The sequence below is a fragment of the Equus caballus genome, chromosome 9, assembly GCF_041296265.1.
Source record: "Equus caballus isolate H_3958 breed thoroughbred chromosome 9, TB-T2T, whole genome shotgun sequence".
NCBI classification, from domain to species: Eukaryota; Metazoa; Chordata; class Mammalia; order Perissodactyla; family Equidae; genus Equus; species Equus caballus.
The window spans coordinates 16,429,417-16,455,860 of NC_091692.1; the positions used below are offsets into that span (position 1 = coordinate 16,429,417).

At 40.2% G+C, this 26,444-nt stretch overlaps 1 pseudogene; it reads left to right on the top strand.

Annotated features, from left to right (window-relative positions):
• Positions 1-7,327: 7,327 nt before the first annotated feature.
• Positions 7,328-8,752, top strand: LOC111774928 (GTPase KRas pseudogene; annotated as a pseudogene).
• The last annotated feature ends 17,692 nt before the right edge of the window (positions 8,753-26,444 follow it).

The window sequence follows — 26,444 nt, forward strand, 5'->3', positions numbered from 1 at the left end:
CAAAGATACAAACCGACAAACAAATAGCTTAAGGCTAGGATTTTCAGTGTATTCAGATCTCAGATTTTCAATTATATGTGACAGCTTAATGTAGAAAATGATCATAGAGACAAAGAAAATGGTTTTGAATTCTTCTCTTTCTGTAACAACAAAGTATAATCTTTGAAAATCACATAAGTACAATTAATTACAATCAGTTATTTTAAACATGTGGTTTCTTTTTCTTCTGCTGAGGAAGATTCACCCTGAGCTAACACCTGGGCCAAACTTCCTCTATTTTGTATGTGGGTCGCCACCACAGCATGGCTGCCAACCAGTGGTATAGGTCCATGTTTGGGGAACTGAAGCCAGGCCACTGATGGGGAGCATGCTGAACTTAACTACTAGGTCATGGGGCCAGCCCCAATTTTTTTCTTTTGCTAACCAATATTAAGGTTGTATATCAAGATGCTAATCGTTTCTTGCACTGCTGAAGTCAGCCAATGGAGTGTAGAGTGTCTGAAGGAAATAACGCAAAACATCCAAGTCCAGTTACTTGGGTTCAGCAACTTCTAAACAGTGTGTGTGTGTGTGTGTGTGTGTGTGTGTGTGTGTGCTGTAATGGTTATTGCTATTCATCAGGATGACAGTTCTGATGAATTTATGAGTAAATGGTGACTTTTTCTCTTGGCATAGATTATTTTGATAAGTACTGTCCTTGGATGCTGGTACATGGAGCCATTACATTGCATTATGAGGCACACCTTCCTGTGGCCTCCAGATCAAGACTGATGATGCCTAAACACTCTTAGTCTCTCTCTTTTATCTTGATATAGTTCATACATTATTTGTACATCATCCACCTTCAGGGTTCTGGTTTTTCTACCACTAGGTTCTCTTGTGGTTTACAGCAGGGGTTCTCCATGGATATGTGGCCACAGTCTAATGTGTCATGATCAGCAGTGATATGAAAAAGGTGATTTTTTTATGAATAACATGGGAGTGAGGTTTGCTAATGTCGTACTTTTTAAAAAAGTTGACATTATCCTTACAGTATCATCTACTATTTCAATGGTGGTGTAATTTGCCTTCTTGGATAGGACAGGAGGATTCGAGGTTACGTAGGCGTCCTTGCAGAATTAAGCATTATCCTAATGTGTCCATGAGAGCGTAGTAGACATCCTTCCTCCTCATTGTGCTTCTGGAAAAATATCGTGGAGAAATCTGGCTTAGGAAATGCCACTGCAACCGGATGAAGTGGTCTGACATTTAACCAGGCAGTCTATTACATTTTGTATCATCGTCAGCAATGAAATGGTGGTGGATTCTTTGAAAGTGATCGTTCAGGTGCTCTATGCACATATCCTCATGCCTCAAGTGCTAGTTCTTCTGTCTTCTCCAATTTCCTCAAAAACCAGCCCTGAACCATTACAGATAGAGCAGAAATGCACTTGCTTCCACTTGTGAGTTTGGAAAATGATGAAAAAAATAAGTAACTACTTTCCTTTGTTAAGTGCAAATCATTCTTGAGACTTTATGTATGGTCTTTAAAATACCTCCAATATATCTTTAGGGTAGGATTATTATCTGTTTTCCAGATGAAGTAAATGACCTTTATCTGTAAATCGCTGAGCAGAAACTTCTGACTCTAAAGTCAAAATACTTTCTACTAAATGATACTGTTTTTCAAATCTGACTAAGGACCAAACTTCAACTGATGGGCTAGATTCAATCACAATGAATTGAGCTTGAGAACAGGCAAGTCCTATGGATGTCTTCCTATGATGCATTCACATAGGCCTAATAAAAGGATAACAATGACTTCAAAATCCCACTGCCAACAGTGAGATATCTAGGAAGTGTAAGAGAAGCCACTGATAATGTGAATGCTGAATATTATGCATTTCATAAAAGTAAAAACTTTCACCAACTCCAATTCTTATTCAATACTGATTATGGAATCTAGGACCAAAAAGATGTTGGTATCTTCAAAGTCCCTGTAAGGCACTTGAGTTTGTTGTGTCCTACCGCACCAGGAGATATTGATTAAGAATAAAAGTTTCAATTTAAGCTGAATGTACCTATGTGCCTGGGTTTAAACCGATAAGGATGCTTGAACTATTTGACCCTATTAAGCATTAAACTTATGGTTACAAGTTTCAAAGTAAATTAAAATTTCTTTAATTTTTTCAATATATTAAGGCTGCAATATTTTAGGATTATTTATGCATACTTTTCCCCCAACAGATGACAAAATCTCAAGTGCGTAGAGATGGTGTTTACACGATCTTTCCTAAAAGTCCTTTATGAGATAATTATAACTTCAGTGTTAGCATTACAATAAACGAACTGCTCACTGAAGCCTTGTCCAGCAAATGCTATCTCACTTAATCTATGGAAAATGCAAAGCAAAGAACACCTACTTTTTCCTATCACTTCTCATTTCTCTTATATTTTTAATCTGAGATATTGATAGTTTATTCTAATTAATGACTTTGCCACATATGGCCCTTGCTGATTTGGCACAAAGCAAAGTTATACATTCATCCTTCACTCTGCTTTAATATTAAATAACGTTGAAACCCATCTCTCTAATAGTTATACACAGGAAAAGAAGGCTTCTGCTTAGTATGCAGTTTCATGAGGCTCCATTAGTTATTTTAATCACAACTAGTGAGGTGTGTTATATTTTTCTCTCTAAAGGGACATGCCATTGAGTCTTCATAAATATCAAAAACAGGAAAAGTCACTCAGACATTCATTTATCAGCACACATGTGTTGACTGTCTACTCTGTGCCAAGCACTGCTTTACTTACCAGGGATAAGACAGTGGGGAGGCAAAGTCCTTGCCCTGAGGGAGCTTATGTTCTAAAGGAGAGATGAATAACAAACAAACGAGTCAACAAATGTACCATGCCAGTGGGTCACAGGTGCCAGAAAGGGAAATAAAGCAGCATCAGGGATGGGGAGTGACAAGGCAGTAGGAGCTTTTGCATCAGATGACCAGTTTTATTTGCAAGTTTTATTTGGAAGAGGTGGCGCAAGATGAGAAACCTGATTTAAGTGAGGTAATGATATAAGTAAATATCGGGATGAAGCATTTTCCAGGCTCAGGGATTGACGAGTTCAAAAGTCCTAAGGCAAGAGTGAATTTGGTATCTTCAAGCGCAGCCAGAGCCGAATAAGTAAAGTGGAGAATGGTGGGTGACTTTATCAAAGAAGTGAGCTGTGGTTAATCGTGTTGGGCCTTGTCAGTCATGGAAAGGACTTCGGATTTTCTTTGTAGTATGACAGGAAGCCACTGAAAAGCAGGAGAGAGATGAGATGTAGAAAGAATACTTCTTCAGAGAAAAGATACTGCAGAGGCGAAGTAGGGAGCCATTTAGAAGGCTATCGCAGCAATCCAGGCAGAAGATGATGGCTTGGTCTACGGGGTAAGTAGCGGAGGGGAGGAGAAGTGGCAGATTTAGTCTACATTTGGATGGTAGAGCCAACTGGACTTTTCTTCTCAGACTGGATTGAGATGTGAGAGAAAGAAAGAAGGATAAATTGAAGTATTTAATCTGAACAACTGGATTAATAGTATGCCACTTACAAGATGGGAAATGCTGGTGGAGGAGCATTTTGGGGGTTAATGAAGTTCAGGTTTGGGCATGCCGTATTTGAGATGCCTATTAGTTATCCAAGTGGAAAGGTGAAGTAGGCAGCTGTCTATAGGAATCTGTAGCTGAGAGGAGAGGTTTGGCTGGAGATACTTTTTTTATTTAGTTATTTAATTAATTAATTGCAGTAACATTGGTTTATAACATTATATAAATTTCAGAGATACATGGTAATGTATTTCGAATTCTGTGTAGATTGCGTCCTGTTCACCACTCAAAGACTAATTACAATCCCTTACCACACACATGTGCCTAGTCACCTCTTTTGTCCTCCTCCGTCCTCCCTTTGCCTCTGGAAACCACCAATCCAATTTCTGTTGCTATGTGTTTGTTTGTCGTTGTTATCTTCTACCTAGGAGTAAGATCATACGATATTTGATTTTCTCCCTCTGACTTATTTCACTCAGCATAATACCCTCAAGGTCCATCCTCGTTGTCACAAATGGCCGAATTTCATCATTTCTTATGGCTGAAAAGCACAGATTTTAATTATTAGCTCGTTGCTGATGTTTAAAGCTATGAGTTTGGATGAAATCTCATAAGATATAAGGCCTGAGGACTCAAAAACTTTGAGATCTGCAGGAGGAGGAGCCAACAGTGGACACTGAGAAGAAATGACCTGTGAGAGAGGAGAGACATCAAGAGAGTGTGCTGTCCCTACAAGCTAAGTGACAAGAATGATTGAAAAAAGAGAGTGATCAACTATGGCAAAAATAAATGAGAAGTCGGCAGGATGAGCACTGGGGACCCAAGGTGGAGGTCTTTTTTAACCGTGTAAATAATTATTTTAGTGCATAGAGGGTGTTGAGGAAGTGCAGTTTGTGAGGATACAAAACCATTCTGGGGTGTTTTTCTGGAAAGAGGACAAGAAATGGGGCCATTGTTGGAAGAGAATATTGGATCAAGAAAAGGATCTTCTGTCCTTTCTTCCTTCCTTGCCTCCTTCCTTTCTTCCTTTCCTTCTTTCTTTCAGCACTTGGCTAATTTTAAAGTATGTCTGTTTGCTGATAGAATTATTCAGTTGGGAGGAAATTTTGATGATGTAAGAGCAGATGGATATAATCGCAACAGCAGAGTCCTGCAGTAGGTGAGAGAGTGAAGCCCAGCGCACAGTTGGGGATGAAGGAAGGCTAGCCTTAACGTGGAGCAGGAACAGTGACTTCCTTAGAATGGACGAAAGGTAGCTTGGTTGGTTGTGGGGGGAAGGGTCATGTGGATAACTTTTACGATGACTTTTATCCCCTCCTGAAGCACACTGGCTGATTGTAACAGATGGTGAGAAGTTGAAGGAGTGATGGATGTTTGAAGAGCGGGAGGAAGTGTATTAGTTCCTGTGGCTGCCATAACCGAGTACCACAAAGTGGGCGGCTTAAATCAACAGAGATGGATTCTCTTCCAGTTCTGGAGTCTAGAAGTCCAAAATCAAGGTGTCAGCGGGGCTGTGCTCCCTCTGTAACTTGTAGAGGCGTCCTTCCCTGCCTTTTCCTTGCTGACAATCCTTGGCATTCCTTGGTTTATAGATTCTTCACTCCGATCCTCTGTCGTAACACGGCATCTTCCTTCTGTGTGTCTCTCCCCTTAATGTAAAGGCACCATTCATGTCATGTAGATTAGGGGACCACCCTGCTCCTATATGATCTCATCTTATATCTGCAATGACCCTATTTCCAAATAAGGTCACGTTCTGAGACACTAGGTGTCAGGACTTCAACATATCTTTTATAGGGGGACACAATTCAACCCATAACAGGAAAATATGAAGTGGTTGGCTTGAAGAGAGAGTGAGTCATGAGGTAAGATTGTCTGGCAGCTCCGAGGATCCATTTGAAGTTTGCATTCACAAAGTTTAATAGATCTCTATCAGCTTGGTCACCTCAGACCATCATACGACAGACACAGCTGTGTTTCTTTTTTTCCTTTTGTGTTGGTTTTGCTTTTTGTTGATTTAGTTTTTGTTTTAAACTAATTGTAATAACTTTACTTTCCTGCCAGAGGACAAAAATATTACTCCTCCAAGTAGAAGCATGGCCTAGCCAAACAGCATATGCTGTTTTCTACTGAAACGGCTTTTTGCTAATAGTCTAACAGAATAAAACACGGAGAAGCTGTTTATTTTAAACTTTTATATTCTTACAAACATGAAGAGAAATTATTATTGTGTAATGCAAATATACATTTTCTGATATTAAATCAGCTACAGAGTAAATCATCTTCAAACCAGATAGATGGTTTCTTTTTTAAAACGATTCCAGTTTATAAACAAAGAAATTGCCATAGAAACCCCACTAAAATAGCTTTCCTTTAGGGTGAGATATTTAAAGGCCACCCCTGTAAAAACATCCTTCTCTGAGCTGTTTTTGAGGACAAAGGGAGAAAAGAGTTCAGTGCCTTGTTCTTGAGAACTGTCCTGCTCATTCGTAACTTAGGAGAGCTGAGAATGACCAGAGAGCGGGGACAGAGAAGAGAACTAAGCCCAACGGCAAACTTCATCTTTACAGATGAGGAGAGGTTGAGAACATCTTGCCCGTGGTTATCAAGTTACTCAGCCATGGAGGCAGGATTTGAACCCAATTCTATATGATCCTAACTTCTGTGTCTTTCCAGATTCACCACACTGCCAGTGCTTACCTGGGCCACACTGTCCCTCTCTCTGGGCATTTATGCATCATACTAGTCTATGTACATGTCTGTCACCTCTACCAGCTGGAAGCCAAATGAGGGCCAGGCCTTTACGGTGCTTATTTTTGATGTGCTCATGATACCGTGTGTCAGGGTGAGGCTGAGCTTAAGAGGTGACACAATATGGTCACTTCCCTTCCCCTTTCCCAATTGGTTTGCACGTGGCCTGAGGGACATGTGCTCAATGCTTCATGATGATCTCTTAACCTTGCCACAACTCCCAAGACCTCTCCTTCCATAAAAAGAATTTAGCCCCTGTCAACAAGTGAAATTCAGGTATATACAAACATGGGGGGTTTGATGGTTAGTTTCACGTGTCAACTTGACTGGGCCGCGGGATGCCCAGATATCAGGTTAAACATTATTTCCTAGGTTTGTCTGTGAGGGTGTTTCTGGAAGAGATTAGCATTTGAATCAATGGACTGAGTAAAGCAGATGGCTCTCCTTACTGTGGATGAGCATCATCCAATCTGTAGAAGGCCTGGATAGAATAAAAAGGAGTAGGAAGGAAGAATTCTCTTTCTCTGTCTGACTGCTAGAATATCAGTCTTCTCTTGCCCTCGGACTGGAATTTACACCATTGGCACTCCTGGTTCTCAGGCCTTTGGACTTGAACTGGGTTTCCAGCTTCCACATAGCAGATCATGGGATTTCATAGCCTCCATAATTGTGTGAGCCAATTTCTCAAAATGAATCTCTTAAGACATATATATGTCCATATCTACTATTGGTGTTGTTTCTCCTTTGTAGAACCCTAAGTAATACAGGCAGGTAGTAGTAAAAAAATAAGAGAAGGGGCCGGCCCTGTGGTGTAGTAGGTATGTTCAGCATGCTCCACGTCAGTGGTCTGGGTTCATGGGTTTGGATCCTGGGCATAGACCCACACCACTTGTCAGCCATGCTGTGGTGGCAACCCACATATAAAATGGAGGGAGATTCTAGGCAGCAGCTGCGGCAGCGGAGGCAGAGCGGCGGAGGCAGAGGCAGTGGCGGCGGCGGCTGCTCGGCCAGGACTCCCGGCCCCTGCCATTTCCGACTGGGAGCGAGCATGGCGCAGGCACTGAGGGCGGCGGTGGGGGCCAGAGGCTCGGCGGCTCCCAGGTGCGGGAGCAAGGCCTGCTGAAAATGACTGAATATAAACTTGTGGTAGTTGGAGCTGGTGGCGTAGGCAAGAGTGCCTTGACGATACAGCTAATTCAGAACCACTTTGTGGATGCATATGATCCTATGATAGAGGATTCCTACAGGAAACAAGTAGTAATTGACGGAGAAACCTGTCTCTTGGATATTCTCGACACTGCAGGTCAAGAGGAGTACAGTGCAATGAGGAACCAGTACATGAGGACTGGGCAGGGCTTTCTTTGTGTATTTGCCATAAATAATACTAAATCATTTGAAGATATTCACTATTATAGAGAACAAATAAAAAGAGTTAAAGACTCTGAAGATGTACCTATGGTCCTAGTAGGAAATAAATGTGATTTGCCTTCTAGAACAGTAGACACAAAACAGGCTCAGGACTTAGCAAGAAGTTATGGAATTCCTGTTATTAAAACATCAGCAAAGACAAGACAGAGAGTGGAGGATGCTTTTTATACATTGGTGAGAGAGATCCGACAATACAGATTGAAAAAAATCAGCAAAGAAGACAAGACTCCTGGCTGTGTGAAAATTAAAAAATGCATTGTAATGTAATCTGGGTGTTGATGATGCCTTCTATACATTAGTTCGAGAAATTCGAAAACATAAAGAAAAAATGAGCAAAGATGGTAAAAAGAAGAAAAAGAAGTCAAAGACAAAGTGTATAATTATGTAAATACAATTCGTACTTTTTTCTTAAGGCATACTTAAGTAAAAGTGGTAATTTTTGTACATTACACTAAATTATTAGCATTTGTTTTAGCATTACCTAATTTTCTTTCTGCTCCATCCAAACTGTTAGCTTTTATCTTGAATGCTTATTTTAAAATGACAGTGGAAACTTTTTTTCCTCTAAGTGCCAGTATTCCCTGAGTTTTGGTTTTTGAACTAGCAATGCCTGTGAAAAAGAAACTGAATACCTGAGATTTCTGTCTTGGGGTTTTTGGTGCTTGCAGTTGATTACTTCCTTTTTTCTTACCAATTGTGAACTTTGGTGTGAAACAAATTAATGAAGCTTTCAAATCATCCCTATTCTGTGTTTTATCTAGTCGCATACATGGATTAATTACTAATTATAACTTCAGTTGAGATTTCCTGATTGGTTTTCCTGAAACATTGAGGGAACATGAATTTATGGGCTTCCTGTAGATCATCTTGTAGGCATCATGTCCTATAGTTTCAGTCGCCCTTAATGAATGTAAAGTTACACTTTTCACAAAGGTTTTTCTTCCTCTTTCCACTGCTACTTGTCATGCTCCCAAAAATACTATATTTTTTCTATAAAAAGGGAAAAAATACAAGGCAATGGAAAATATTAAAAGGCCATTTACTTTCCATATTAGATAAATTCCTATAGTACTCTGAATAGCTTTTCCTGTTAAGGCAGACCCAGTATGTAATGAGGATTATAGCAACCATTTTGGGGGCTATATTTACATGCTACTAAATTTTTGTAATAATTGAAAAAATTTTAACATGCGTAAAAAATTCTCATAGGAATTAATTATAGTCTCCCTGTGTCAGATTGCTCTTTCTTAGCATAACTTTAAATCTTTTCTTGAACTTCCGTCTTTGAAAACAGTTTTAATTCTAGTAGTGATGTTAAAGATTATTTGGGCCAGTTAGCTTAGTAGGTGTTGAAGAGACCAAGGTTGCAAGGCCAGGCCGTGTGTGAACCTTTGAGCTTCACTGAGAGTTTCACAGTATGGACTGCACCCCTGTGGGCTTCCACTGTTGTCATGCATTCGATGGTCAGAAGTGGGGACTAGGAGAGAGTGTAGATGGCTCAGCAAGATACATTCTCACTATGTGGTGGTCCTGCTGACAGATCGGGAACATCACTTTTGTTTAAAAAAAACACAACAGAACTTTTAAAAAAAATTATTTTAAATGAGATTTTGGGGTGGGGAATGGCAAGACTTTAATTCTTTTTTTAAACAGTGAAATGAAAAAGTTTCAAAATCTCTAGTATTGCCTAGTTCTCTTTACACTGGCTAAAGTAACATTTCATAAACATTTCATAAGTCTGGTCCATATTTAAGAATTTCTAATGCTTAAAAATAGATAAATTAATATTGACAAAATGATTCTTTCAATGCATTTAAAATGTTACTTATTTAAAAATATTTGAAGTGAGATGTTATGTTGAAGTGAAAATATCACTGGATTAGTAGGAAAGTGACTTAGATTCTAGTTGTCTTTCACAACTCCGATTTCACTTACTGTCCATTTCTTCATGTTAAAAGAAGTCATCTCAAAAGCTGTATCTAGCATTACAGCTATGTGATTTACATGCAGTTTACATAAGGATAAACCTGATTGTCAATCTCAGCACAATCTGTAACTTTTTACCATCATCTTCACTGCCAGTCTTAGACAAAACTGTGCAAGAGGTGAAGTTTGTTTTTGAATATCCATTCTCTAGTTTCAGGACTCCTCTCTCACATTAGTGTCATCTTGCCTGCCTACCCTTCTACATGCCCTGTGACTTGAAGCTTTTTCTTTTAATGCTTCTAATTCTCCTATCCTCAAGATTTATTGCTGCTTTGGATATCTCCATGAAGGCTTCCCAACAAGTCAAATCAAAATGCCTACATCTTATTTCCTCAGACTCAACATAATCTGACAGATACTATAATTGGATTTGACCTAATAGCTGATTTTCAGGTGGTAACTGTACCAATTTAATCTTGATCCTTTGAACATCATCTCTTTGCTGCCTGGTCCATTAGTGACTAAGTGGGAATTTCATACCTGCTATGAGTAGACAGAACCCTATCCAGTGGAAGGAGAATTCAGTAAAGATAGTGCTGCAAGAATTCCTTAGGTAATCTACAAGTGGGACTAGCCCTAGAATGATATATTCAATTGTTTTAATACCTAAAATCTTACAATGAAAAATCCTTTAAAATTTAATTCGTAAAGCTTGCTTTTTAGCAGAACTCATTTATTCAACAAATATTTGAGTGCCTACTAGATGCCATGCACTACACAGGGCACTGGGGATGCTATGGTATCCCCAAAGAAGGGACATACTCTCTATCCTTAAGTAGTGCTTACATTCTACAGTGGTCTGTAATATCCTGGTGAGACATTTGGCACATGACCCAGAGATAACAATGCGTATTTTAGCTTTGCAAAGAAGGGATTTAGTCTTTAAGGTTTCTTCTACTTCTAAAATAATTGTTGTGCTCTGATTCCTATGTAACTGTTTAATGAAGCTACTTTATATAAATCACTCTACTTCATTGTTTTAAAGGAGTAAACTTGATTATATTGTGTTTTATTTGGCATAATTATGTGATTCTATTGGGACAGTTATAGTACACATTAAGTTGTATGTCAGCTAATAATATTAAAATTCCCAAGTGTGTAATATTCTAGTTGGTCTCTTTGTATAAGTAATTAAAATAGACTTTTAAAATTACAAAAAAAAAATGAAGGCAGATTGGCACAGATGTTGGGTCAGGGCTAATCTTCCTCTGCAAAAAAATAAGCAAAAATAAAAAAATAAGGAGACTTTGTGGGGCTTCGAGGAGACAATCCATGCAGAGAGAGAGAGTACGGCCTGGTGAGCTGTCTTTGCAAAGGCCTGGAGCAGTAGCTGGGAGAAATGGCTCCTGATACAGTCTGAGGCAGTCACGTAAACCTATCTTGACCTAACTGCTCCATAGGGATGTGCACATCTGTGTATTTGTGAATCTTAAAGAGCAGCTTGGGGCAAACACCAATGTGCTGGGATGCTCTGAAGCAGCCTAGACAGAAGGGTGTCATTATTCCCCTTTCTGTCTCCCAGTAGAGGATGAGTGGTCCCTGGGATTAGGGTTATGTCTGGGCTTCAAGTCTGGGCAGCAACCCAGGTGAGTGATGGGCAGTGGCCAAATCACTAAACCATGGATGAGGGGTAAGGACAGTGGTGACAGCAGCTGGGGCTGAACACTCAGGGCTACAAGACAAATGCAGAGAGGCAAGGGCCAGGCAAGGTGGGAGCCTAGAAATGATCCAGGGGCATGATCCAGGGCAAATCTTAACAACCAGAGGGCCTGGACTGCCCTTCCAAGGCCAGGCCCTGTTCTAAGCTTTTGAGAAATGTTAATTCATTTAATCCTCCCAACAACCCATGCACTCGATGCTGTTATTGTCTTCATCAACAGATGAGGAGACCGAGGCACAGAAAAGCCAAATGCATGGCACAAGGTCCCATAGCTAGCAGGCAGCGAGGTCGAATTCAAAGCCAGGTGTCTGGCTCCAAAATCTGTGCTCTTAGTCCTGGTGCCGTGTCGTCTGAGCAATATGAATCTGTGGCCTGAAGGCTCAGTAGTCACTTGATAAATATCTATTAAACTCTGTGCTAACCACTATCGTGGGTGCTGGGAATAAAGTAGTGATTGAGACTGAGATCTCTACTTAAACGCAAGTGAGGACAAAAATTGGTAGAAAACAATAACAAATAAGCAATAAAGTATTAGAGCTGTGCCATGTAATACGGGAGCCACAGCAGCATGTGGCCAGTGTGATGAGAGAACTCATTTTTTAATTTAATTTATATTTAAATTTTAAAATCGTTATTCAATTCAGTTACTGGGGAACTTTTAAGTCTCTTTGGAATGACTTGGGCATATGAATTTAGTTTTTCAACTGTAAATTTGATGAACTCTGAATACAGATTAACCATTTCCGATGAAAAGTTAGTGTTTACACTGAGATGTGTTGTCAATATAAAATATACCCCAGATTTCAAAGATGTAGTAGGAAACAAAGAATGCAGAATATCTCATTAATAATTTTTATATTATATGTTGAAATGATAATACTTTAGATATATTGGGTTAAGTAAAATAAGTTATTAAAATTAATTTTACTTCTTTTTTTAGAGATGACTACTAGTAACTTTAAAATTACCTATGTGGTGTGCATTCTGCTTTTTTTAGAGAGTGCCCTATTAGAGAGTGGTAGCTGTGACAAAGAGAATAGAGCGATGGGTGACATAATGGAAGGTGTTGGTTGCTAATTTATTTTTTAATTTTAATTTTATTTTATTGTGTTAAGAACATTTAATATGAGATCTGCCCTCTTAACAGGTTTTTCAAGTGCACCATATAGTATCGTCCTGTCTGTTGTGCAGCAGGTCTCTAGGACTTAGGCATCTCGCACAACTAAAACTTCAGACTCACTGATTAGCAAAGAAAGGCGTTCCCTGACCAGGAATTGAACCCAGGTCACAGTGGTGAGAACACTGAATCTCAACCACTAGACCACCAGGTTGCTAACTGAGAATGTGGTATTGGGTTGACATTAGAGGAATTTACTCAGATGAAGGAAGAATGTGCTATGTGGAGGGCAGCAGTAATGCAGGGAGCCTAAGGCAGTAATCAGTGTACCACCTGGGAGAGAGCAAGCAGGCCGGCATTGGAGCTGAGCAGGCAGAGGGGGCTGCGGCAGGAGATGTGCGATGGGAAGGCAGGGGCCAGATGAGTAGGGCCTGGCAGAGCAGAGCAAAGAGTTGAGAATCCTCTTAAATGTGATGGGAGGTCACTGGAGGGTCTCTGAATGGGGTAGTGTCATGATGTGATTTATTGAGAAGGGAGCAGCAGTGCGAGGGCAGACTGGACAGGGAAGAGGGAGCAGCTTGTTCTCTGGGAGATTCCCTGGCCAAGTAAAGGGCTGGGAACCAGGAATCGGGGCTGACATCCTCAAGTCACCCAGCAGGCACTGTTGGACCTACCGTAGCAGCATGTCCTCAGCTGTGGGCACAGGCTGGGGGGGCCCCAGAATACTTGGGTTTCACTAGGATAGAGTCTGGCACACATTAAATATTCCATGGGTGATTATTGAATTAAAAATACTGATGGTGTTAAAAAATAAACAGGCCCAAAATGGAGTCACTTATGCTAAGACCCTGTCATCAAATTGAGACTTCATATCTAACTTAATTACAGTTTCAACCCTTCCCCGGAGTGGAATCTTAAACACATCTGGAATTACCTGGTGAGCTCTAATGAGGTAATCTGCCTGATAGACCCCTGCCATCCCTTAAAGGAAGGTGACCTCGTCACAATCTGCTCTTTGCTAGTAACATCCTTGTCCCACCCCTTCTACCTATAAAAGTCTTTCATTTTGTACAGCTCTTCAGAATTCCTTTCTATCTTCTGGATGGGATGGGACATTGCCTGATTCATGAATCATTGAATAAAGTCAACAAGATCTTTAAAACATACTCAGCTGAATTTAGTTTTTTAACAATAACATTGTTTTTTTTGTTTTGTTTTTGTTTTTTGCTGAGGAAGATTGGCCTTGAGCTAACATCCGCTGCCAATCTTCCTCTTTTTTTGTGTGTAAGCTGCTGCCACAGCATGGCCACTGACAGACAAGTGGTGTAGGTCTGTACCCAGGAACCAAACCTGGGCTGCCAAAGTGGAGCACACTGAACTTAACCGCTAGGCAACTGGGGCTCGCCCAACAACGGTAACATTGTTTTTGTCAGAGAAAAACAGGCAAATTCTCATGTCAAGGTTATCCCACTTCTCCTTCATCCCATTTGGGAATGTTTTAGCAGTGGCTTCCTAAACGTAATCAACCTTAAACCTTGGTGTGGAGATGCTGCTAATGGTCACCCAGGAGTAAGAGGCTGACAGCTAGTGGCTGAATTCTCCTGGTTCTGGGCTTCAGTGGACTTTTGCAAGAGTATAGCTAGAGAGTATTATGCAGCAGGGGACAAGGCAAATCCTACTCTTGATAGGGGAGGGGGTGACGACAGGATGAGTGCTGATTTGGGATCGTAGGCTTGCAGTAGCATGGAATTTAACACATTTGCTTTTCCTCAGTAGGAAGCAACATGGTGTGGAGGTGACAGAACGCTGCCCTGGAGACCAGGACTGTTGGTCTGGCTTGGCCATTCTCTAGAGTGACCTAGGGCAAAGCACTTGGTTTCCTGGGCCTTGGGTGCTGTTGGGATTAACTAGTTTCCATCTCCTTAAAATCCTCTGATGCATTTTGCCTGCATCGGTTGGATGTGTGAATCAAAGACTTAGAGAATCCTACAATGTCTAATTTATTTCATCACTTTCCCCCTTGGACTATCGGATTGCCACATAAACTGTGTCTGTCTGAAGACTGTTAGTTCTGGACAATTTACATCTCATTTGAACAAATCTTTCCAGTCCAACAGCAGAAATTAATCTCTGAAATTTCATAATTGCTGCAAAGTGGGCTTAACTTTATGTCCTCACAATAGGTAGCAGGCTAAAAGCATTGTAAACAGTCTCTGGTATGCAACCAAAATATTTACTTAGGATCCAGAGGGGTAAATGGATATCCCAGAGTCTAATTACCAGTAGGGTGGAAAGGAGTCACCCAGACCACAACTTTATAAATTATGAAGGCCAGTCAGATGTTACAATAAAAGGTAAAGGGGCAGTGAACTTATTAGTGTTTTCAGAATGAATTTATTTTTTTCTCGCTGATCTTGTCTTCAAGTCAGAGGGAGGTTTGAGAAATCAGATATTTTTTAAGCTGGTTAAGGCTTTAGAATCTAGTGTAGGGAAATGAGCCCAAGGTTGTGTCAACTCTGATTTGGTATTGCAGCTTTCTCGGGCTGTCATGAGGGGTCCTGAAAAATCTTGTTGGTAGAGATGGAATGCTATGCGTTTCGTAGCAGAGGCTTGTGAGCTACATCCTACAAAGAAATGGTTTTAGATACTTTCAATAGAAAAAAAGGAATATATAAAGTGAAACCCCACCTATTATCATTACCTGCTTGAGTCCATAGTGCTAACGTATTTAGAGCAAGTGCCTAAAGAATCATGTCTAAATCCCACCATAAAATTAAATCTGAATTGAAAGCCAAAAGAACAAAAAATCTGGCTCTAAGAGGCAAATGAGGAATGCACTCTCCTTTATATTGTCTAAAAAGGCTAAGGTGACCAGGTAAAGGAAACGGAGATTTTCCATGTTAAAAATGCACCTTTCTTAAAATAATAAAAGTATTTGCAAACATATGTACCATTCTTTGTTTCAACAAATATTTACTGAGCACTTATAACATGCCAGGAACTGCTCAAGGTGTTGGGCCCAGGTCTAGTTTTTGGATATGCTGAGAGACACATACGAGACAATATAATGGATCAAAGAAATCTATGAGATCATATTAATTTAGGCATCTTATACATAGAGCCTATTGAATGCCCAGAACTTTTTTTACTTGTGTAGCTGAAGAATACATAAAATGTAACATGCTTCCACTCAAGAGACCTATTGTCTAGCTGTGGAAGTAGGATGCACTTATATGAAAAATGATAGACTAATTCAGGACAATGTACAGTTGTCCCTTGGTATCTGCTGGGGGTTGGTTCCAGGACCTCTGGACTCAAAAATCTGTAGCTGCTCAAGTCCCTTATTTAAAATGGCATAGCATTTGCATATAACCTACACACATCCTCTCGTATTCTTTAAATCATCTCTAGATCACTTATGGTAGCTAATGCAATGTAAATGCTACGTAAATATTTGTTATACTGTATAGTTTAGGGGATAATGATAAGAAAAAAATGTCTGTACATTTTTGGTACCAAGGCAACCACCGGCCTTTCCATCTGAGGTTGGTTGAATCCACCGATGGGGAGCCCGAGAGTACGGAGGGCGGACTGTATAAGCAAATGCGATGATCTGAGAAAATTCATAATTCTCACACTTGGATGGCATTCAAGACATTTTGTGAGGGAGCTTGGTAGGAAAACCTTCAGGAAATAAATAAATGGGGTTCTGTTGTTTGAAAGAAGTGGAGAATGTGGATACTAGGTGAAATATGGAAGGACATTCATGGATTTGCTCGTTTTTGTAGCCTGCGAGGAGATGGCATGGAGAGACTGCTATTCAGGAAGGGGTTAGAGAGGAGGCAGAGGACATAGACAACAGTCATTCAATGGAAATTAACTACAGCCAAAACTTAGCAGAGGGAGATAAACAAGTGTCTTTCTGTGTTTAAAGGAGGAGGTGATGGGGTGAAAACTTCAAATACATTTGCCAAGATGGCCTGATGGGGCCCTTGACCACTGCTTGGCAACTGTCCCCCACCGTGGTGGGCCAAGGACTCTCTTCTCACAGGGCACATTCTAAAAAGGAGACTTTAAAATTTGTTTTTGCTCTCTTCTCATGCTGATTGAGCATTCAGTATGTGTTTACAGGTAAATAATTGACATATTTGCTCTTTTTATCTCAGAATATTTTGTCCAGTTGTTTCTGCGCCTGTGCTTGTTTGCTTTCTTCCAAGTTGTTACCGCAGCACTGTCTGGCTTTGAAGACCATTCAAGTCACAATGGGAAATGATTGTGAGTTTTATTCTTCCTTAAGGGAACATTCTGGTGGATCTTCCTGCTCTCACAATGGAGGTGGCATTTCTAATATTAGATATGGTTGTTATTTAGAAGCATCAGTAAGGAACCTAAGCCATACAGTTTGCGACGCAAAGCATCCCAAAGTGGAGTTAAACAAATTCTGCCTGCCAGGAGTGTACAACTCCAAATCATGACTGAAATTATTCAGTGACCATTAGCTCATCGCTATGATATTACTGTATAATTTCAACTATTACACGTTATCAGAAAAAGCAATATTTTGCAATGTGGTGTCCAGAGCTATACATGGCATCCTGGTTTCAACATACTTCATTGAAAGCTGACATCAGAACCACTCAACACGTTCCATCAAATGATTATATATAAAGCCCATTTTGCATATTTTGCCAAGTTTCTCCCTTTCACGAAGTATCTATATCCACAACTTTTCTTGGCCAGATGTATCAGCTTACATTTTTCTGTCCTGATATCACTTTATCATAGATCTACAATCCTATCTTTCTTATGCATATATATTTTATAATGTCTCTATCCTTGTTGAAAAATAACAATCTTTAATTAATAAGTATAAAAAGGCCCCCTTGGTAGGTTACCCAAGAACGTGTGCCTCACATGGTAAACATACTCAGTTTTCACTTTGGTAGAAAAAAGGTGACCCTCAATTTAAGGATCTACTTGACCACTTTTTTGAACCAGCATCCAGCACTCTCGAACATTCATGGCAGTTCAAAGACTGGTAATAGTTTCTGAGACTGTAGTCCAACATCTCTGACTGTAAGGAAACCCACTCTGATTATTCAGCAATACTATTACAAAGCTGAAAATGAAAACATTGGGAATGGTATTTAGAGATGCATATTGTATTTACTATATACAAGGGAATATGGGCAATATGTATATATAGGCATGCGTGTGTATGCATATATGTATATGTATGTGTCTACATATATATAGATATACATACATACATATGTATCATCAGCCTTCTTAGAAGAAAACTGGGAAAAGCAAGAAGAGAGTCAGGAGAGAGAGTAGAAAAAAAGGAGAAGAATAAAAACTAGAAGGGTTGGGGCTGGCCCCGTGGTGCAGTGGTTAAGTTCGCGTGCTCTGCTTCAGCGGCCCGGGGTTGGCCAGTTTGGATCCTGGGTGTGGACCTACATACCACTCATCATGCCATGCCATGGTGGCATCCCACAAACAAAATAGAGGAAGACGGGCACAGTTGTTAGCTCAGCCACAATCTTCCTCAAGCAAAAAGAGGAAGATTGGGGCGTTGGCCCGGGGGCACAGGAGTTAAGTTCACACATTCCACTTTGGTGGCCCAGAGTTCGCCAGTTCAGATCCCGGGTGTGGACATGGCACTGCTTGGCAAGCCATGCTGTGGTAGGCATCCTGCAGATAACATGGAGGAAGATGGGTATGGATGTTACCTCAGGGCCAGTCTTCCTCAGCAAAAAAGAGAAGGATTGGCAGCAGACGTTAGCTCAGGGCTAATCTTCCTCAAAAAAAAAAAAAAAGAGGAAGATTGGTCACAGATGTTGGCTCAGCGCCAATCTTCTTCACCATGCTCCCCCCCCAAAAAAATATAGAAAGGTTTAAGGTGCATCAGTGACAGCTTTTAGAAATGACAATGGGAAAATGAGAAGTCATAGCATTCACAGAGAAGACAGCCTGTGACAAAGAGGAACGATAGAAATACTCTCTGCATTTGGAAATGAAAACGGCTATGAAAAACTGTCTGCACTTCAGTTGTCCTTGAAGGCACCATCCTAGGAATGGGAAGGAAGCAGCAATGAGATGGACAAGAAGACAAACAAACAGACAAACAAAAACAGCCCACTAGGGCCTCAGTAGCTCCTGATGGTCTGCTCTCAGCCATCCCAGACTCCAGGGGAAATATAATCTGTTACTACCAATGTGCTTCATGGAGGCACAGCAAGCAGTAAAACAGGAGAAAAACACAACAAAGGGGGATTATAAAGAGTGTGAAAGGAAGGACTGTAAATAGTAGAATGCCAGTTTGTACTATTTCAATGTGGGCGTGGTGCAGCAGAGCACAGTAACACACTATGGGCCCCATTGTATTTTGGAAGCATATGGACAGTTAGCCGAATGGCTACACTTCCATATCTCTTACCCAGCCATGTTGAAATGAAAAGTGAAAGCAAATTTAGATTTATCTACTCTGAATAACACTTGTTACTTATCTATTGATAAAATAAGAGAATTTCGTTTTACTCGCAATGCTTTACTCTCTCCTCCTTCACTGTTGCTTTGTTCTTTCTTTGGCAACCTTTCTAACTTTGAGCAGCTTGGACCTCTGCCTTTTCTTCCATCAATTTCCTTCAGTATCCTTTCACTGCCATTTAGTAAATCTTGTCTATTATTACATCACCTTTACTTCCATCTCTTCTCTCACTCCCACTTCCTTTCCTCAAATTCTGCCAGTTGTGCTTTTCTTGCATAATTGTCAGGACTATTATATTCAGTTCTGTAACCATAAGCAAATCTCCTCTGTGTGTTACGCGTAGGTTGATTCTGAAAACTGAAAATCGATAGTGCTTACATTACCATGAACATGTATATATTTTTCACGGCTTAGCGAATATTGGTGTAAACCTTAAGAGAGAAAAATAAAAGGATTTATAGAAGGGAAAGAAAAGGAAAATCTTGATTGAGCAGTGTGATATTAGTTCAAGTACCTTGTATAATATTGAGACTCAGAAAGGGCAGTCATTAAAATTCTTTACTGACTCCATGTCATTCATCTAAAGCTTTTAAAAAGAGCCATATCCATCACTTGCCTACGCTAGAGCACCTCAGTTTTACAATCATGATTCTCAGGAATCTCAGGAAGAAGGGTGTTTTGAAATGGCTATTAGGCTTATTTATTTTTTTTTAGAAAGATTTTCATTTTTTTTCCTTTTTCTCCCCAAAACCCCCCAGTACATAGTTGTATATTCTTCGTTGTGGGTCCTTCTAGTTGTGGCATGCGGGACGCTGCCTCAGCGTGGTTTGATGAGCAGTGCCATGTCCGCGCCCAGGATTCAAACCAACGAAACATTGGGCCGCCTGCAGCGGAGCGCACGAACTTAACCACTTGTCCACGGGGCCAGGCCCCCATTAGGCTTATTTTTAAAAGCAGAATATTTGACTTTCATACCTAACTGTGTTTATCTTCCAGAGAATGGATTCAGTGCTTCTAACTGAGACAATATATAAGAAGACTGGATGTAGGTTGTGAAAATTGCAAAGATAGATACTGAGATACATCAGTGTGGCTTTTCCAATCAGTTTCTGTACACTGTTTGAGAGTTAAGCCATGGTGAGAGTTTTGTGTTCTCTACGCTCGACTCCGGGCAGTCAGCAGTGCCTGGGGGAAGAGCGTCTGAGTCCAAGCAGAAGAGGAGAGGCTGCCTTTCCTTTCATGTCTTGGACTTCAGTCTCCACCAAGAGAAAGTCTTTGATAGCTGAATAAATTCATTATTTTTTCAGAGTTATTGCACCTTTGCTTTTTGTTTACAGGGAGTAAACTAGTGCATGCAAAAAGGCTTGTATTTCCCCCTTATTCTTTTATCTTGTAAAGGTTTTGAATTAATGTAACCTAACATCCTCAGCTTACCTGCCTCACTCACGCAACGATTTCTGAGGAAAGCCAATGACATCACTCCCTCAACCCGGCCATATCTGGTGCATCACGGATGAGTGCCAATACCCATCACAATTGGGATCTTGGGTGCAAACGAGATCAATTGCCAACTTATCAGAAAAGGTTTTTTGGAGGGTGAGATAGATATTGGGAAGCTCACAGAATTTGTAGTAAGTTTAAAAAATTATTTCTAAGAAACAGGAGGATAGGGACAGCCGACTGTTTCAGATAGTCTCTAACTGGTCCTGGGAATTTATGTCATATCTTCCTAATTTGAATACCAGGTGGAATTTCTGGCTTCCTGTGGCTGCTACTAAAAACACTCACAGTGGAAAGTCTAAACAAACAGGAAGGAGTTTGGGTGCAGGGCAACCAAAGTCAGCAAAGTCCAGTACAGTACTTGCCCCAAGGGCTGCCTAACTCTGGGCTCACCGGAAGCCCATAAAGTGGTCTGGAACAAATGCTCCGCCCAACAGGGATAATGATCACTGTGGAATGCAATCAGACCTTTTGTCTTACAAAGTTGAAATGTGGTTCGCACAGGGTCAGTAGTTTATTTGGGGTTCTGTAAGTTGAAAAGCACACAAAAAGTAGGCAATTAGCAAAAACCACGAGGTAGAAGAAAGTGTGCCTGAGCAGAAGTTATGACATAGATCTGCAGAGAGAAGTTAGTACCACCAAGACAAGGATTCCTTTAATCGCGAGCACAAACGTAGAAGAGGGAGCATTGGAAATCTTATACTGAGGCAAAACAAGGTACTCTGGTTTCTGGAGCTGTTTGTTTCATGAATGACCTTCCCATTCTTGATCTTTCATGAAACATGAGTCTTCCTATATCCTTTATTTTCTGTCTTCTTAAAATAATCTCTTTATTTTAAGTAGGTAAAAAGCTAAACTCTTCCAACAAATGAATTAAAAAATAGAGTAGCTTACAACAGATAGACACGTATATCTTGCATATGTAAAGGTCCAGGCGAGCTTTCCTTCACCGAGAGGAGGCATCTTTGTGAACTTTAACATGAGACTTCCAGGGTTGTTCTAGTAATTTCCATTCCAGATAGAAGAAAGGAAAGGGAAGAATGAGGTCCATAAAAGCATTTTTTTTTTAGAGGACCTGAAAGTTCCCCCAATCAATTCTACTCATATCCCAATGGTGAGAACTTAGTCAGATGATCACATCTATTCACAAGGGAGGCTGGGAAGTTTTGTCTCTAGCTGGGCAGTCATGTGTCTAGGCAGAAGAGGGGAATAGATTTGGTGTAGAAAGAGGATGACAGCTTATCCCATTTCCTGAGGAGATTTGAGCATGTCTCTGTTCCTAATGAACCCTACCTTTCTTAGAAAGCTATATCTGATGCATGAACACCCTTAAGGAGAAAACAAAAGGGTTATCATTTTTTTTTGGTGAGGAAGATAGGCCCTGAGCTAACATCTGTTGCTGATTTTCCTCTTTTTGCTTGAGGAAGATTGTCGCTGAACTAACATCTGTGCCAAACTTCCTTTATTTTATATGTGGGACATCGCCACAACACGGCTTGATGAGTAGTGTGTCGGTCCATGCCCAGGATCAAAACTGGCAAACCATAGGCCGCCAAAGAAGCGCATGCGAACTTAACCACTATACCACTGGGTCAGCCCCGAAATGGGTTATTTTGTAGATGGACAAATGTAACCATCGTCCTAACTTAAACAGATTAATATATGATAGTATTCTCATTATTATGCCACCCCATTTCCCAAGTCCTACCTCCATGATTCAGTCTGTCACCCACCAATTGCCCAGAGGAACTCAAGGGACGTTTCCAAAGCATTTAACTGTTCCTCCAAATTGGCTTTTTTCTTTTTTGTTGTGTTAAGAGATGCAATTGCCAACCACCCTGAACCAACCCAAACCATACCCCAAGAGTGATACCTGCGTGGAGGGGAGAAAAGTGCCCAAGAGATGACCTTTGCCTCATTTTTAATGCTAAGATCTCCTCTCCAGGAGGAGCTTAGGCCTTATTACCACAGCCTGCAGTGTATGTGGAAGCGTATTTTCTCACTGAGCCTGTGCAAGCGAATACCCACCACTTCCTTTTGAATATTCATTCTCCATCTGAAACAAAAGGTCCCTGCTGTCCCATACTCAGAGAAAACCACAACCTTGGAAACGATTCCATGTGTTCTCCTATTTGCTGTGAACAAACTCTACTTTGTGTGACAACTACTTCTGGTGGGGACAGTCTGATTGTAACTCGCCAGGAAGCGAACCCACTTTGGTTTGATAACAAGTCTACAGAACAGATTGCTAACCAAAAAAATGTTTGGTGCTTAACCTTGATCTCCTTTTTAGGGCCTATGCACCCATCCTGCAGTTTCCAGAAATACCCGCTGCTGAAGGCTCTCAGCTCTTCCCTCACCGAGAACCACCCTTATCTGAAGGAACTGCTCTGCCCCAGTTTATGTCCCACCCTCACATCCCCACCAGGGACCTGCCTATAGCCAATGACATGGAACAACCCTGAAAGACCCTCTTAGGTCCAGAACGCCATGTGTGATTGATTAGCTGAGGCTTTAGCTGCCATCACATTGTGAGTCAGGCTTTCCCCTTCCCGGCCCTGCCTTCCTCTCTTACTAACAGATGTATCCCCGAGATCACCCTCCCAATAAGCCTTTTGCCTGCAAATCTCTGTCTCAGAGTCTGTTTTCAAGGAACCCAGACTGAGACATGATGTGATATGGAAGAGATTTTATAAGAATTTGATCAATAAAGGGTGAACTATAAGAAAATTTCAACATGATGCAGTAATTTGGTTACAATTTTTGGATATATTTTAAATCTTGCTTTAAGTTAGAATTCTATTCAAAGTCAAACGTTGAGGAGAAACCATGGGAGGTCATCTGATTTCATGATTACCAAATTCAAAAGCTTTGTCATCACAAATATAGGAGTGTAACCCTCAAATATCCAAGCACAAATTCTTGAAACACTGTGGAATTCTTCATGTTACACCATGAAAAATGTATTGCAAATGGGAGATGTGTTAGGTATAAAATAATAAGAAAGAGGAAGTACCTGTGTTTCATTATATATGCAGGAAAAAAACCCAGAAAATTTCCTGAATGCTTCTGAATAGTCAAATGACAACAGCGAATCAGAAAACGGGGGGTAAAAAAATCACTTAGACAAAAAATTTCTTGGGCTTTTTATGCCAAAATGTATTTATTAGAACTAGCAGCCTCTAAAATCTTTCCTTTACACTATCTTTAGGAAAAGGAATGATTAATGAAGATTTTGTGGAAAATCACATACATTCAAATCTCATGTTTGAAATCTACATAAATTTATTTTCAAATGTATATGAAAAAGGCAATTTAAATCTGAAGAACTTCTATATTTCATAGTGTTAAATATTTCTGTATCATATCTATTACGGTAAATGAAATTCAGATCTTACATTGGTTTTTTATCTTTCCTAGGGCAACCATGAGAAAATGTCAATCTTCCAGCATTAAAAAACTTATCCATCTGGTTATCAGATGTTCAATATTATTTACTCTCAACCCAGGAAACACATGTTCATTATATTTAGCTACCAAAATGTGCTAATTCAGTGAGAAAAATATTCCAAGTAATGAATACAAAATGTAACTAAATATTTGGTAGCTAGTAACTAATGCTAAGTTCTAGCAGTCTGAGAATGAGGTGAAAATGAAGGACATTACAAATCATTCTTATTTTCCGATGAGTTTAATTTCCAACAAATGCATCTGGACAATTTCTTTTGATCCATTCAGGTAGGTTTTTGCTTTTTGTTTTGGAAAAGGAGGAGCAGCCCCAAAAAGCAGAAACAATAAATATGAAAATCAGTCTAAATGGTTTCTAAACTATAGTCATCTGGTTACGAGTTCTCAAATATTTCAATTTTAAAAATCACACTTTGTTCTGACAAATTTAGAGGGTTTGTGTGATTGCTGTTTGTTTTATCATATGTTTTAGCATAGGATGCTTCTCTTGTTTTAATGACCTGTGGTTATGAATCCCTTGTCTTCACACACCTGTATATACTTGTTATTTCTTCATTGTAAGCAAATTTGAATATTGCTTCCAGTCACCGCAATTTCATCCTTTTACTCCTTTTGGATACTGAATTCCCTTTCCTCAAACTAGTGAATTCCCAAAAAAGGCCACAATGGATCCTGATGCATCTTTGAATCTGACTCTGATAAGCAAGCATTAAAAACACGTGGGGTAATAATACCGTTGATGTTATTTTGCATGTGTAAACATTGGTCATGAGAAACAGGGAAAGATTATTATGATAGATCATGTGCCTATTAATGTTAGCGAAAAAGTAGAGATACGTAATCTAGGCAATTGATTCTTGATGACCCTGTTCTGGGCTATTCCCTGGGCCCTGCATGAGGCTGCAAATTGTCACGGAAAAGGGATTCTGCAATTGGACGTAATGCCTGCCTTTCTTTGTCTTTACCTACTCAACAGATACCAGACTTTGACCTTAAAATTAGGTGTCCTGTATTCTAGCCTTCCTGCCTTACTTACCACCATGTCTTAGAGCTCACTGCTTGTCAGTTTAACTCTGGCTTAATCTCGGGGCATTATTCTGCCCTCAGGATAGCTCTGATGGGTTCAGCCTGGGGTGTCCAGGCCCCATCATCCCCTCGGCATGAATTCAGTCAAGTTAAGTATCAATAATATCAAAAGTGTTCATAATCTTAGAGAAATGATTAGGGAAATTATGACGAAGAGGTCTCAGGGATGCTAACATTCCTTCCCTTTGCCAACTCAGCATCTCTTAGAAAAGCAACTGATCTACAGTTGACAATGCCTTATCTTGTCAATAGATTGAAATTCAGTTGAGGATGAATACCTTTCATATGGGTATCTACAACCAGAGAGTTCTGGTTTCTTTATAGACTGCAGTTTTCAGAGCTCTGCATCCAGATCTATGCTGCTGTGGACTCAGAGCCGCTGGCAAATGTATCTGCTAAGCTCAGCTCTGAAATTTGTCCCGGCGCATGTGGGTGTTTACTATTGATAGGTGCCCTTGAATGGATGAAGACTAGTGTCATTGGGTCCCAGTTAGTGTCTCTAGAAACCAGGTAGGAGACTGTGTGTTCAATGCCCATGCTCTGGACTAGTTTTTGATCTGGAACAATAGTAACCTCAATTTGATTATTTTTCTTCCCTCTGTGGTAAGTGGATGTTATGATAGTCTGAAATAAAGTTCTAACTTTTCTTGTGGTATAACTTAAAACGAACAAGAACACAGCTAAAGTTTTGAGCAGATGATTCTAAAAATAAACAGGAAGTATTGTTTTTATAAAGGATTAGAAATTGAGTGAATTAATGTAAGCCACATCAGTGAGTTAGTGAAAGGGTTGAGAAGAGATTCCATGTTTTATGGTATCTGGTTTGGTTCTTAGACTTCTTGTCGACTGTCTCACTGTGTGTTCTTGGAAAAATCACTTCCCATATATTCATTTTATGGGAAAATTACATTGAATCCATCTTATAAATGTACTAAGAGGAATCCAAACTCCCCGGAGGGTTGGGCCAGCGTCTGTTTTCACTTGCTTGCACATGCTTTGCTTCCTCTCGTAATTGAAGAGGACATTCCTGATGACTTACTATCTGTGCATGTTTCAAAATACCAACCCAAGGCAAAGTCCTTTTCTCCTTAACCCACAAAACTCATAGAGACCCTCATTCATGGACTAGGTCCTAGGGATCCTGGTAAAGAGATTCTGAGGGTTATTCTGCACATAAAAGGCTTCAGACTTCAGTCCTCTGTCCCTTCAAAGATTTCCATTTCGCCTTCAATTCTGAATATTTCCATAAGAAAGACTCCAGTACTTGCAAATAGTTTTTAACTGATCCAGTTCCACTGGTCATTCCAAGCCGCACCTGTGGACAGCAACGCGGGAAGAGCTGGAGAGGAGAGCCCCCAGGGAAGAGGGGCAGACATGACTTTCCTACA